General features: G+C 42.4%; 1 long non-coding RNA gene across 1 annotated transcript in view; it reads right to left on the minus strand.

The window, feature by feature from the left end:
- Positions 1-11,567, minus strand: part of LOC136015495 (uncharacterized) — an 80,764-nt gene extending 69,197 nt beyond the window's left edge. The window contains exon 1 of the long non-coding RNA XR_010613240.1: positions 11,475-11,567. This is a non-coding gene — a long non-coding RNA (uncharacterized LOC136015495). The remainder of the gene's footprint in view (positions 1-11,474) is intronic.
- Between the last annotated feature and the right edge of the window lie 318 nt (positions 11,568-11,885).

Genomic DNA, 11,885 nt, shown 5'->3' on the forward strand with positions numbered 1-11,885 from the left:
TGCAACTGGTGAGGGAGGCTTTCTCTTTTCACATTTATAGGAGCACAAAGGCCTCTCTCAATGCCTGTTACATCCTTCCTTATTTTTGGAGTGTATAGATTCTTAGTTCCAGTTTACTTGTTGGAAGCAGAAGACTGAATGAGAAGAGTTGAAAGAACAACTTTCCATAAGCCAGATCACTTCCTGTCCTTTCTCAAAAGCAGCCGCTAAAAAAGGGCAAAGGGAATAGGCAAACAGTGATTCTACACCAGCATACATTTAATAGGCTAAAACAATTAGTGGTGTAGGGAACTCCCTGTGACTTTGTTCACATCACAAAGCTTCAGGTAGGTTTGGGTGGGGGTTTTGTTTGGGTTTTGGTTTTGTTTTTTTCTCTGTATTCTGTCTGATCATTTTTATTCATTATGGTTTGGAATCAGAAACACATCCTGGGACACTGAGTGCCACAGCTCAACCATGCAGTGTTTTTTTAAAAAAATTATGTCTGTTAATATCCACCTGAGAGCTCTGGGTCTGTGGCTGTAGAAAAACCCAAATAAACCATGTTCACCTTCTCTGTCTCTTCAAGGTTGCTTAGACCACATGTATTCCTCATTAGCCATATCATTTCTGGGATGATGTGTCGTAGTCTACTGAGGTTTCCTCTCTGGAAGGAAGGTAATTCTCACCATCTTTGTCACCTTCTTGTGTACCTTTCTCTGTTCCTCTCTTCCCTTGCAGCACTAGCATGGATGGGTAGAACTGCTGAGGGTTTAAGGAGATCTACCACAGTCTTGCTCCAGATAGATGCTGCTGAGAGATATCCCATGTATAGCTGTCTATATCATCAACACCCAGGGGTGAAAGGAAAGGCTATTACTCTCTGAAGAGAAATATCAGGTCCATGCTATAAGCTAATTTTCAAACCAAGTGTTTGAAAAATACATCATTCATTTCTTTCTACGGATGTCCAAATTTAGTTGAACATCCTGTGTTCAGACTGTTACAGAAGTGCTGGCAAACACTTTAAAATCTAAAGAGGAAGGGCAGACAAATCATGTGAGAATGCACATGTTATCTTACACATTTTCTGTGTTAAAAGCTGAGGTACAGGAGTTTGCTGAGTTTGTCCAAGGCCATTTCAGTAATCTGTTGTGAAACTAGAAATACAGCCCTTGTCACTATTTTCCAAAAAAAAGTAATAAGAAAATTACTCCTCATCTTTTTAGTTATGTGTCATTTCCACACCCCACTTTGATTTTTTAAGAGGCATTAAAAACAATAATGTAGAACATTGTCAGATATGTCATTTGAAAGAATGGCAATACTAGAGTTATCTGAGTTTTTTAAAACCAGGTATTTTGCATTCCCCTGTGCTTCAAAGTAGGAGATATAGTCTCACTTTTTTTTGCTAAAGAAAGGGAGAGAGATAGTTATAAGTTCTTCTCAGACAAAATGGACAAAATGGGTTTCTTCATCTTCTTTCTTTCTCTTTCCTTATTTATTTCCAGTTGTATACTTTTGGTTTTTTTTTTCCCTTTACTGAATCACATCACAAAATGATTAATAACAGTAGGATATTCTTTGCAGGGAACTGCTTCTGATATCAAAACCTTTCAGTAAAGATCCCTGCGTTCACTCCCAGTGGAGACGATTGTGAAAATGACTTGCAAACATCAAACAGACATTTTTAATGAGAATTTAACAGTGAGCCTCTTCATGTATTCTTTCCTTCTAGTGGTAGGTAAGTGTTCTGGCTATCACAAATGTCAAAAGCAGAAGGGCAACTTGTATTACCTTCCTTATTCTCTTTTTTCCTTATATTGAAGAACCTTCTATGTTTGGCTAAAGGCAGAAACTTTACAATCAAGTTGCCCTGCTTATACCCTCACTGCTAGGGCTCAAGGTCAGACCTGAGAAGACATGACATTGCCAGGTTAAATATAGCATTTTGTTTGGTGATAGTAGCCTCTCCTTTCATGTCACTCATGTTCTGACAGCTTTCATCAGCTGAGAATACACTGCTAGAAAAGTGAAATTAGTGTGGGTGAAAGATGCCAGTAGTGGATCAGATCAGTTTGCAGCTTAGCCTCATCATGGAAAAGCAACAGCAGAGAAGACAACCCTCTGGCTAGTTCTCCTCCCCTAAAAGCCAGTCTTCCCCTGACATTCATGTTCAGGAAAAAATTGTCTGTATACTGTTCCATAATGAGCCCCCCACGAAGGTTCCCACAACCAGCCCTCATCTGCCTTAATTTTCCACACATATATTAATTTAGTGCCACGCAATATTATATATAAAATAGAGTAAACCAAATTTCCCACCACGGCAGAATGCTGATGGACACATAGGAAAATAAGCCTCAGAGACAACCATTTTTAATACATCATCTGGCCTTGGTATCAATTGATGTGTGAAGTACTGAACTTTATCTACCATATTAACAATAATGCATAAATAGCAACATGTAATAGTACTCAAGACTAGTAACAATAATAGTCTTCAAGAACACTAGGTAATGGTGGAGAATAAAAGTGTACCCTCTCTGTCCACACATGGGCATTGATCCATCCATATGCTCTGATCTCAAATTCCACTGAATGTGTTTTAGATGAGAAATTAGTGTTGGAGCAGGGGGGAGCAGGAATATGAGCAAGTCCTTATAATTTTTGCAAACAGTTCTGATGCACTGTATGACCTGAGCAAGGTCATGGCATTGTGAACCCTACTTTGGCAAGTTTACCTCTGCTTAACACTGGCTAAGCTGAAAACACACAGAACTGAGTAAAGCCCCAGATCTAGATCCAGTCATTAAACATCAGCTTTAGTTTATTTCTCTCTCTTTTCCCTTTTTCAAATAAACCTGATAATGAGATCTGCTTTATTACATGTAAAACTGGCCTTGTTGAGCATTTATTTTCTCTTATTCCTCACCAAGATCTGGAGCAGTTATAAGCTTCATTTTCTTTTTTTTTTTTCTTTTTTTTTGAGAGATGGTGGACATTTTAGCTTACCCTTAGTTCTGAGCAGAATCTTTCCTGATAATCAGCTCCTAAAGACTCCAATTTTTCCAACACCCCAGTGCAAAGAAAGTCCCTCTGGTTGGAGTTTGTCTGGTCATGTTTTCACATGACGACACCACATCTGAACCTCAATACTGGACAAAATGCAGCCAATGAATCCTCACAAAACTGTCACGAAACCAGGGAGACTTACACTCCCCACCTCAGGCTGCCAAACCTGAGCATACCCAGAGGGTAACAAGAGTTTGTCTCTGACTTCAGCAGGCTTTGTGTCAGGCTGCAGGAATGAGTCAAAGATCAGGCAGGAGGTTGATGGCATGGTCAGGAGCTAATCAGTGATCATCTTGGTCTTGGTCCAGTGTGCTAAGTATAAAAATATCCTTCTTTGATTAAATCCTAATGCTTGCACAAAGCATTATCATGTTTAGTCCTGGAAATATCTGGGTTATTCAATGTGTTATATGGAGAGAGATCAAAGAGGTATTTAATAAAATGGTAATCACGGATTACTTCACCCACCTGTACCTTGGTAGGTTGACTGGTACATGCGTATTAAAAAGGTGATTTCTAGAATAACTGGAGGATGCAACAGTATGTGTTCTTAACTTGGTCTTCAGTAACTGAAGAAATCACCCAACCAAACCACTGAAGAGTAATGAATTTATTGCTATGTTAAGAGTGTGAGGTTAAAACTGATAACAGTTATTGAACTGCTTTAAAAGTAGTGGAGGTAGGGAAAAAAAAAAAAAAGAAAAGCAAAGAATAGAAAAATGAGGAAAAAAAGTAAAATCCATAGATTCAAAACAACAGTTTTTGATTCAGTGAAGTCATGCAGAAAGCAAACTGAAAAACAAGGTAGGAGAAAAAAAAGGTATTGTGAAATGTTAAGGTCCAAGGGGTTGTTTGAGCAAAGCAGCCAGCTTTCAGGAAATGACACTTCAGCTCTAGTGAAGGCCCTGGCTAAGAGAGTGAAATTATAATAAAACACAAACAAAATGTCAACCATCAATAAAGAGGGCCAAGGATGAGTTGAATGACTCTGGGGGCTGGGGACAGAAAAGGGAGCTGCAGGACTTTTCTGAAAGGTCTTAAATTCACCTAGTTTAGGAGGGAACCGATGGGATCTGCTGCATATCCAAGGGGATAATGGGAATAATTAATGAGCAAAAGGAATTTGCAGAGGTTCCAAATGATTCATTTGGATAAATCTTTCCCACGAGTGTTGTGCCAATGTCTACGCTAAACCTATTCTTTTCGAGACAAGAAAGGACATGAGCTATCAGAATGTGAAACATTGGAAGTGGAAACACTGGAACAAACAGATAAACTAAGCAGCAGCATATCACAAGGACCTTATGGTTATACATGCAAGGGTTTGGAAAGCATTTGAAAATGAAGTGGCTGCACTGATAGCAAAAATACACAAGCTGTTGCTGAAGCCAGATACACTACAGAAGGACTGGAGGGGGACAGCAAGCATACCTATCTTTAGGAGAGGCACTAGACTGATCTTAGGTGTTATATAATGAAAAGTCTTATTTCACTTCCAGGTAAATTGATTGAAACTAACAAAAAATAGAATTACATACAGTAGGGAAAAAATAATCAGTTTCCTTACAAAGGAAAAAAAAAGTCTCTTCTATAATTTCTTTGAAGCATCAAGGTAATAGACCAAGAAAAAAAAATCTGATAAGGGTGTGTATATGTGTAATTATTTACATATCTTCTTAAATTTTTTGACAAATTTCCTTTGAAAAATATGAATCTTTGTAAAATAAGCAGCTTATTATTACAAGTTGGAAACACTTCAGGAGAAAGAAAGCAGGAACTACACATGAATGATCGTTTTTCACTGTAAAAGATTAACAGTTGGGTTGCCTAAGTTTCTATACCATGTATAACTTCTTTACTGAAATTATTGCTGTTAGAAAATGGGAATAAGAATCGAAGTATTTTAGAGTGTAAGTAAGCTGGGTGAACCTAGCATTCAAATGGCAAATGGAAATAAGTGTTGGCTGATACAGAACCATCACAGGTGGAGAGAAATACTTAGAAACCTTCCTGGATTCTAAGCCAGCTGTGACCACTCAAGGAAGGATATTGGCATCATTGTGGACAACTCAGTTGCAAATTCTGCTCAGTTACAGCAGTGGTCAAAAAAAAAACCCACAAATTCAACAGACAAAACAAAATTTCCATTAGTGGATAGAAGGAGTACAAGGTGTTAAAATGAAAACAGCTTTATTGTATAAGCCAATACAAGCCAATAGTCCTCACCTGGAAAACATTGGTCAATACATCATCAAAAAAGGAGATAGAAGAATTGGCAGATTTTAAGTCATGCAAAGTGAGTGGCAACCCTGATAACCTAACTGAGGAAAGAAAAGTAAATGAGTTGAGTAAATGAATGGCACCTATGCAACAAACTGGGTGCTCCTGTTAGCCTTTTCACACCATGTAACAGAGATGTAGCAATAACACTGAAAGACAACTAATTTAAATAGATCAAAGGTTGACTGGAGTGTGATTTTTCCCAAGAAAATATGTAATTAACCTACTGAACTCACTGCTGTCACTAAGGTAGTGAATTTACTAGGAGTCAAAACCAGATTAGTTGCTTATCTGGCCAGTGAGTATATCTGCAGTTTGTCTAGAATTGCCAGAGGTTTCCATTTGGTGAGGAAGGCAGGTATCTGTTTCCATTTGAAATGGTCTCTGGGCAGTGAGAAAACACAGGCCGGTGGCTATTAAAACGTTTTACTTGAGGGCAGTGCATATGTCTAGGGCAGCATTCCCAGCACCTGCCTCTGAAGTGTTTGGTAAGGGACATTGATAAAGATGCTATATTGGACAAGACAAAACACCTGCCTGATCCAATGTTGCTATCATTGTCTTTTAATGTATTTTAACTGGATGACTGATGCCTTTTGAATAGGAAAATAATGAATAATGATAACAAATAACAAAATTTTTGTAAATTATTCATGCTAACATTCATGAAACTCTAGAGATGTATGAATATTTTCATTAATAAATCATCGGTCACCAGCTTGCACTAAATGACCTTAGAAATCATAGTGGAATGAGCTTGTTTCCATTATTCATGAAAAAATGTGTGAATAATTTTCAATATATGACCACTCTGCTTTCTAATTGACTAAATATGAGATAAATAAGCATAAAATAGGCATCAGTAATTCATTGCAATGCCAGGAGAAAGCAGGAACCTCTGAAAATCCTGTGGGCTGTACCAGAAACTTGCTGTTTTCCATGGATAGATTTTGTTATTTTTTATTTCTCTGCTGGAATAAAAACGAAGGGTCTGATCTTCAAAGTTTAAGGATCATCCTATTTCCACTGAAATTAAAAGAGCTTACATATTCAGACTACCTGAAGATTCTAACCCAGAGAAATTAGTAAGCAAGAGAACTCATTTAAATTACTAGGTTTATTTTATTTCCTTGGTTCCCAACACTAATTTTCACAATGATTCAGAAGAAAGATCTATGAAGATATTTTTTGTTTTGTTTCACTTCTTTCTCAAAAAAAAAAAAAAAAGACAAAAACCTAAAAAGACCCCAACACCTGCTACAGTTTACTCAGAGTTTGAGGAAAACCTAAAGAGATGATGTTTTACTGAATTTCTCACCTATTTGTGCTGTGGCATCTCATAGATATCTTTATTTTCACTGCTGTCAGAGGTGCCCCATATTATTCCCAGTGCCGATCATCACACTGCTTTTCCCTTTCAGCAGAGACTGGTGAAACAGAGCTGTTCCATGAATGGTTGTCAAAACACTGACGTATTCTAATTACAACACTTAATATGTTTTTGTGAAAGTAAAATTCTGAGCTCAATAAACCAGCATACGAGAATAAACCAGAAGTAATTAAAGTCAACAGAGTCACTCCTGATTTGAAAGAATGTAATTAAGATGGGAATCCAGCCCATGGAGTCAAAAGAGATACTGGAAATACAGAAATCAGAGAATCACCTTATCCAAAAGAAAACAGACCAAAGGATCTCAGCAAAGCAGCTGGCCTTAAATTATTGTCTGTTTCATTTTATCCTTATCATATTCTTAAAAATGAATACATGAAGCCCATGGACTACTGAAATCCTATTGTATAACTTACTCCCATTTGCAAGCATTCTTTAGGAAATGCTCAATGAAAATGAGATGAAATTTATTTCGCCCTGATCCATTCTCCTGGGACTTAAACTTACATTATATGAGAGATGTCTTTTTGGAACACCTGCTGATATGTGTCCTTCTCGGCAGGGAATAGATGGTATTAGATATAGGAAATAATACAGCTTTGAAGGTAAGACAGCTCAAAATGCCCAGCAGCTCCACAGCCTAAAGCATTTTTATATAGAAACAAGATCAGGGCCCATGGGAAAAGGATGCAGCACTTTAATACAACTGCAGGGATGGCCTTATCTTTTAATTCTGCCCACTTGCATCAGGAGGATGTGGGAAATCAGTGGGATAAGTCAGCAAGAGATCCCTACTCAACCTGGTGTGGAGGGCTAGACAATACAATCTGCTAGGCACAGGCTGTTGATGTTCAGCTCGTGGTACAAGGGCATGAAGGAGGCACTTCTGCTTCTTTAGGGCATCTCTGACTTGGGAAAAGCTGTGGAGACCCTGGCAAACATAAAGGTATCTTTGCTAAACTATAGGAACTGGAAAAGATGGCTAGGGTGGTGTGTGGGATGTGCTAATTGTCTCATTTCGTTACAGCCATTCTCAGTGCTTGATCCTTTGTGCAGCCTGGTTCTCTGAGATGGGAAACCAGGCTCAAATTTAACAGAGCTTGAAAAGCTATCATACAATTTAAGCTTTTTAAGATTTAAGGCTACAAGCATTTGTGAAAAAAGTAATCCCTGTCATTCATATGAGCTGGATCTAAGCTCCTTCAGCTTTTCTTAGCCTGATTGCTGTTGTCTACCTACCCGAAGGGCCCATAGAAGGTCAGGACAGCGGTTTCACAAGTGAGTAACCCTCTTCCATGCCTTTAAATCTCTGAGAATTAGCTGCAAGTTGCTGCAAGCTGTGAAGCTCAAAGCAAGAGAGATCCAAAATTTGTGAATCGATGGCTAGAAAAAATTGGGCTTCCCAGCTCCTATTTCTTCCTACCACTTCCTCCACAGTTTAACCCACCCTAGAGCTAATCTCTGGGTGAACAAACCAGGTTCAGTTGAGTCCCATCTGCCTTTTAGTTTTTGCAGCTTGGGATTTAGAAGAAGGAAGGGCTGGCTGGAAACAGACACTGGAAAGAATGTCCTTAACCCACACCACTTGCTCGTCTCCTTGCCCTGTAATGTGCTAGGAAGTCTCACAACTCCTATGCCTGGGGATGCTCTCCCTCTCCTCCCTCTAGCACTAGAGGGCTCAGAGATCTGGGCTCTGGGCTGGAAATCCACCTCTCTGGGCATCCTCACTTTCCCCTAAATTGAACTCAACTTTCAAAGTGGTCTTGATTTCACAGAAAGAGAATCTGCTTCATGATTACTGGTTTGTCTGTGTTTCTCCATGCTTCATTGCTATGGAAATGGAACAAGAAAATAAATCTTTTGCACATAGGTAATGATATTAGTGGAGAAGTCTGGGTGAACAGGTGAGTGGGTTACAGGAGTAAAGTAGGGCAGAGTAACTGCCTGGGACTGTATCAACAGCAGTGGGAGATTTTATAATAGATGTCCTCAAAAGATTATTGAATTAGACACCCAACAGGCTGAAACATCTAAGCACTTAGTGCAACTGGGAGCCATGAAACACACAAAGGGAGTCAGCCCAGAGATGACAATCAAAATGATAGTGGGGCATGAGACTGAACATGCAGGCAAAAGAAAAAACCAAACCAAACCAAACCAAACCAAACCAAACAAACCATGCTTTTGTTCACAGATGCTATTTTTCATTGGTGTCCTTGTTTTTTCCCTTTCTGTGTCTTGGTCTCCCTCTTGGGTGATGGCACAGCTCAGCGCGGCTGCCTCTCCTTCCACCTCCTCAGGACACTCCTGATCACATATGGTACAGATCTCCCCAAGTTCTGCCCAGATGCAGAGTTACAAACTTTTGAGTAGAGGGTATTACTTACAATCTTAATTTTGGATGGGAGAAGAGCATGACCTCTCCTTTTAATGATTTTGCCCTTCATCCAAAGCAACTTGGGGACTTCCTAGACCTCTCTTCTCAAGTATGAAGCCCCTTTCCTGAGCGGACTGCAATGCGGAGATCACGGAGTGCTGCAGGAAGGGGCAGAGAGGGCAGCTTAGTGGGGCACATACTCATCAGGTGAATGAGCTGATAGCATTTCACACTCTCCTGATGCAAAAGTGAACAGCACTGCTTTTGTAGCCCAAGAGTCCTTCAGAAGGGAAGTTCAACAAAAGTTACAATCATAAAGAGCCTGAAGGAGAGAGGGAGCGTACTCTCTGTAGCTTAACGCAGTTTATAGATGAGTCACCAAGAGCGGCTGGTGTCGTAAACTGCATGATCGAGGCTGTGATTGCAGGCAATGCAATACCACAAAAGCAGGCAGTGACCCTACTTCTGATCTCCTGTATTATTATCCTGTATTACCTTCTTCATTATCAGCCTTTTTTTTTTTTTTTTTTTTGGGGGGGGGGTTGGGGAGAGATGGTGTTTTTTGGGGTTTTTTCCCCAAAACTGAAAGAGCAGGCTGTCAAGCAAAGGTTGGCTCTTCTTCTGTTTTTTCCCCTTGCCTATTTCCCTTTTGCCAAAAGAAGATATTCCTTAAGGGACAGGGACAAGCCAATGTGTGCAACCACACTAGCTGACACATAAAAATGAGGAGAGACAGATACTATTCTGGCTAGATTTGCACCGAGAATTACCCCATCCCCAGAGTCCTCTTCTAGTTGAAAAGGAAGGAGCCTCTTCTTGCCCTGAGGGAACTTTAGCGCATGAAAGTAGAAGGAAAAAACAATCTCACACGGGAAGGAGGAAGTTTCTCTTGCCCTTTCCCCAGTGAAGGGGTAAAGAGTCACCCCTATGCCCGAGGGAACGAGTTACAAGTCCTGACGGCATCTCCCCGAAGCTGGCATCGGACCACTCTGTGAAGGCAAAGCCTCCCCACCGCAGCACCAGCTGCGGGGCAGGGGGACGAGTGAAGGGGAGAAGCCATGAAAGCTCTGCCGCTTCCATCCTGCCAGCTCTCCCATCACCCTGGCATCTGGCCAGCTGGGGAAGGAGCTAGCGTGGCGCCGGGTGCAGACCGATGGGGAAGAGTGAAAGCAAGAGTGGCTTTAGCCGGGCAGATGGCCAGGCGCGGCTTTTACACAATAAGCACCCCGGAAAGCACCTTGCCCCTCCAAAGCCTCCGAAATGGCTTGGCCCTGGGGAGACCAGCACCTCCATGCCCCAGAGCTGTTTCTGGGAGGCAGTTTCTCCCACAGCATACAGCATCTCGCTCCTTCTGGCCACAAGCGCCCCGTGGCTGCAGCACGAGAGAAAAGGAGCCCGGAGTCACGGCAGGGACCGGCTCAGCCCTGCCGAGGGCTCACTAGGGGCGAGCCGGACCCGGCCCTGGAGCACCTTCTCCCTCCGCACCCGGCTCCCTGGACGCGCAGGGGACCGGACCCCAGGCGTAGGGAAGCCGGTCGGAAATGGGCCGGGGAAACCCCATCCCTTCAGCGCCTCCTGCAGAGCTCCCCCTCCCCGAGGCAGGACATGAGACCTGAAACAGCGGAGACGAGCACTGACCCCGGGCAGGTGCGCGCTTCACAGGAGGGACGCTGAGGGGCGAGAGACCGCACTGACACATAGGAAGCCTCCTCCCCTTATACCCTGTATCCCTGCACGGTCCCCCTGCTCCGCAGGCAGAGTCCGCTCTCGGGGGACAGCTGCGCTCACAGCTCCCGATGACATTTTGCAGGAGTCATCAACAAACATGTCACAGCGGGATTTAAGAAGGATAGACAGGGAGATGCCTCTGTGCTGGAATGCAGCATTTATATAAAAAACATGTGAACAGCGCTTAGAATGTGAGGATTTCTCTAATTCGAGCCACTGCATCCCTCCTTCTCTGCTGTACCATGCTATACTAGATTCTGGGATGAATATCGCAGTTGTAATTCAACAGAGAAAGGCTGGGGACAATCCCTTTGCCTTTTCTCTTCTCGCTGCCTTTCCTCGGTGACCTGCACCTCTTATGGACTCTTTCAGGAAAAGTTTCCCTATGTTTTGTTCTGCTCCTTCTAGCAGGAAGTAAAACGTAAGCTCGTTTCTTGGACATGATTTTCTTGGCGGGAGCTTTCCTATGACAGCAGCGGATGAAATCCTAGGTGAAGCAAGGAAGGGGCGGAGGGTAGAGGACGAGAAAGAAAAGAGGCGGGGGGGGGGGTGTGTGTGTGTGTGGGTAAGACAAAAATAAAAAAGGCAGAAAAAGGAAATTCAAAACAGGAGAGAAAAAGTCAGTAAAAACCAAAGCTTTCCTACCTGCGATCCAGTTAGCAGAAGTTGCATCCCATCCCGCTGCGAGCGGCTGCTGCGAGCGGCGGCTGCAGTGTCGCGCCGGCTCTGGCGGCAGAGGCGGGCGGGCTGCGCGCATCAGAGCCCCGGGGCGGCCGCTTTATCTTTCTCTTCCATATCTTCCGAGAGGAGGGAGGGGGGTTGGGATGGAGGGAAAGACAGATTACTTGGTACCGTGATAATGGGGGGAAGCAGTTTGGAAGCTTTAAACGAGAGGTAACATTGCCTCGGCTGACGGAGTTTTTGTCTCTCCTTTGCTCGCTCACTCCCTCCCACATGCACCGGCACACACACACACGCACACACACACACTCACACCCTAATCGGCCCTGGGGAGTCCCTGCTTCGGCTCAGCCAAGCTGAGGTTTCGAAAAAGAA

This window comes from Lathamus discolor, chromosome 1, assembly GCF_037157495.1.
Source record: "Lathamus discolor isolate bLatDis1 chromosome 1, bLatDis1.hap1, whole genome shotgun sequence".
NCBI classification, from domain to species: domain Eukaryota; kingdom Metazoa; phylum Chordata; class Aves; order Psittaciformes; family Psittacidae; genus Lathamus; species Lathamus discolor.